Genomic DNA, 3,951 nt, shown 5'->3' with positions numbered 1-3,951 from the left:
GGTAGATTGGGGTTTAGATAGGATCAAGTGGTGAGGGGGGACATCTGGAGGTAACAAACAATAGAGGGCTGAGCTACATTAAGGGTAACAGAGAATTGAGAGATTGGGCATAGACAATAAAGAAAGGCCAGTTGATAAGATCATAGCCTCAGGCAATGGCTAGAGACTTCTTGACCAAGTAAAAAAGTTCAATGACAGTCCAAGGTGAGCGTCTTGGGCCTCTACGCCATCAGTATGACTCTGAATAAGTAAATAAATTTAGGTAGAACTATCATTTTTATTATGTTGGACCAACCTACCCGTGGACAATTAAAATTTTTCCAATTATTTAAATCTGTCTCTATTTGCATGAAAAGTGTTTTGTAATCATATTTATATATTTCCTGTGTGTGTCTTGGTAGGTAGACTTCTGCGTATCTTATATAGTCTGTGCTTATTTTAAAATGGATTTTCTCTTTCTAACTCTTCTTGCTGAGTTTTGTTAGTGATATACAGAAATGCTGATGATTTGTATGAATTTACTTTATACCTTGTGACTTTGCTGAAGTTGTTAAGTATTTCCATTAATTTTTCAATTGACTCTCTAGGGTCCTCTTGGTAAACCATCATACCATCTGCAAAAAATTATAGCTTTGTTTTTTCTCTGCTAGTATGATATTGACTAGTGATAATCATTTGAGATCAATTGAGCCCCAATAAGGGCCAAAAACCTGAATTAATCTTTTTCTCTCTGAGTGAACTAAAAACACCCCTTCCTGTGTCAGCAAATTTCAGGACCAAATGGAGCTCACTAACATTCTTCCTGTTCGTCATCATTGAGCCCAGGATGTCTGGGACCAAACACTCTCTTGATTAATGAGACTTTTCCTTGTTTTGTATCCTATAGACATATGTTATGTAGAGGAAACACATATCCCGGATCTATAATTTTGATTGATACTTTGACATTCTTCTATTGTATTTACAATCTATGCAATTAGGTAACTTCCTTTTTTTTATGTTGTATGTTGGGAAACATATGGAGGCTATACCTTTTTTTTTTGTAACACAGACATCCTGAGTCTGATCATTCTAAACTGTATAAAACCCCTCTCATTTTGCTTAATCTCGGAGTCAGAATCACATTCTGGCTTCCATGTTAACATGATTTGCTAGCTAAAAGGGAATAAACTATATAATCATGTATCACCTAACTTGTCTGCCTTCTTTAACCAAACTTTCAGGTTAACACTAGTAATGTTGATAATGGACATCTTTGTTTCACCCTTGATCTTATTGGAAACATAAGTCTATCTTATCCCCATTACAAATGCTTGCTCTTGGTTTTAGATAGATACTACTTACCATTTTAAGGAAAATTCTATTTATTCCTATGCCTTTTAGTGTGTTTTTATTTTATTTTTAAAAACAGGAATAGGTGTTTTTTTTTCTCAAAAGCTTTTTTGCTTCTGTTGAAATAGTGGTATTTTTATTGGTTTTGTTATTAATATGATGAATATTGCTTATAGTTTTACTGATATTGATCCAATCCTGCATTCCTGGTAGAAATTCAGCTTGGTCATAGTGTATGATATTTGTGGTATATTGCTAATAGTCTCATTGCTAATATTTTATTTAAAATTTTTTTATCAATATTGATTAGAGAAATTGGTCTATAATTCCCTTTCTCTGTTTTGACTGTCCCTGGTTTAGGTATAAAGACCATACTTGTGTCATAGAAGAAATTTGATAGGATTATTTTTCTATTTTTAAAACAGTTCATTTAGTATTAGAATTAATCTTTCTTTAAATGTTTCACAGAATTAGAACATAAAGTGATTGTAAATCTATCCAGATCTGGGACTTTTTTCTTAGAGAGTTTATTTATGGGTTGCCCAATTTCTTTTTCCAAGATAGAGTTACTTAAATATTCTGCTGTCTATTAAATTGGGCATTTTGTATTTTTGTAAATTTTATTTCATTTAGGTTATTAGCTTTATTAGCATGCAGAATAATTGCTTTTATTTCTTCTTCATTGGTGTGAATTCACCTTTTTCATTTTTTATACTATAAATTTTTGTGAAGAATTTTCAGTGCAAAACAGATGAGTTTATATTTGATGCAGGAGGTAATAAAGATCCACTTGAGTTCATTGAGCAGAGAAGTGGCATGGTGAGATTTTTTTCCTTTCAGAAAATCATTTTGCCATTTGTTCATAGGGTAGATTGGCAAGAGGAGAGATGAGTCTGGGAGATCAATCAGAAGTCTATAGCAATAGTTCAGAAGACAGGTGACGAACTAAACTAAGCTTGTGTCTATATGAATGACATATGTGAAAGTTGTCATGGAAATAGAAATCATATTTTATAACAAAATGTATATTTGGGTAAATATAATCAATGATTGTCTATGATTGAGAGTAAGGCAACAAGGACAACATTGAAGTTCAAAACCTTGATGATAGGATGGATGGTAGTGTTCTTGATAGTTAAAAATGTTCAAGGGGAAGCTATTTGGCACAGTGGATAGAGAATGGGCCCTGGAATTAGGAGGACCTGAGTTCAAATCTGGCCTCAGACACATGATACTCACTAGCTGTGTGACCCTGGGCAAGTCACTTAAAAGTCACTTAACCCCAATTGCCTCACAAAACAGAAAAACAAACAAAAACATTTAAAAGAGCAAAGTTCACAAAAGAAATAGATGTGAGGAGAATTATAATGAATTTCATTTTTAATATACTGAGTTAGAGAGACTTATCAGACATTCATTTCAAAATATCCAGTAGGTACTTCATAATGTAGTACAAGAGCTCAGGAAACAGACCATGGATAGAGCTGACAGTTATCAGCATAGAAATGAATATTAAACCCATGGGAACTGATGAGGTCACCAAATAAGAGAATAGAGAAAGAAAAAAAAGACATCAAGAACAGATTCTTGGGTACACTAACATTTAGTGGGCATGACAAGGTAAACAGTGAAAATAGGTCAAAAGGGAACCAAGGTTAAGCAATGTCATGATAACCCAGAAATGAAAAAGTATCCAGGAGGATGGTGAGGTCAGCAGTATCAGATGATTACTTTCTTCTCTCTAGGTTTTTAGAACACCACTCTCTCCTGGTTCCACTCCTATTTATCAGACCACTCCTCATTCTCCTTTGTTGCATACTCATCCAAGTCATGCCCTCTAACTGTAGGTGTCCCACGGGGTTCTGTCCTGGGCTTTCTCTTCTTCTCCCTCTATACTACTTCACTTTGTGATCTCATCAGTTGTCATGGATTTAAACTACCCTCTCTATGCCGATGATTCTCAATCTGTTTATCATGTTGTACCTTCTCTACTGACCTCTAACCTCACATTTTCAGCTGCTTTTCAGATATTAAAACTGGATATCCAGTAGACAATAACTATAACATATTCAAATGTCATTATTTTCCCCTAAACCCACCTTCCTTCTAACTTTCTGTTCCTGTGGTGGGAAACAGCATCCTCCCAGTCTCTCAAGGTCACAACTTTGGTGTCATCCTAACTCCTCACTATCTCTATCCATTTATTTGACATGTTACCATGACCTGTTGATTTTGCCCTTGCAATACCTCTCAATACACCTCTTTCCTCTGCCTGCCACCACACTGGCACAGGTCCTCATCAGCTACCACTTGAACTATTGATATAATCTGCTTAGTGGGCCTGCCTTCCTTAGGTCTCTACCCTCTTCAATCTATCCTTAATTCAGTGATTTTCTCAAAGTGATTTTCTGAAAGTATATGTACAGTGATGTTACTCCCTTATTCACTAAACTCTAATGGCTACCTTCAGCCTCCAGCATCAAATACAAAATTTTCTGGTATTTAAGCTCTTTATAACCTAGCCATCTTTCTTGCTATCCTTCGTCATCTCTGTCTACTGGCTTCCTTCAGTTCTTGAATAAAATCCCGTCTTCTACAGGAAGATTTTTCCAACCCTTA

Source organism: Phascolarctos cinereus, unplaced genomic scaffold, assembly GCF_003287225.1.
Source record: "Phascolarctos cinereus isolate Bilbo 61053 unplaced genomic scaffold, phaCin_HiC Scaffold_4;HRSCAF=312, whole genome shotgun sequence".
NCBI lineage: Eukaryota > Metazoa > Chordata > Mammalia > Diprotodontia > Phascolarctidae > Phascolarctos > Phascolarctos cinereus.
The sequence above is the reverse complement of the archived record's forward strand: the minus strand, read 5'-3'. Positions refer to the sequence as shown.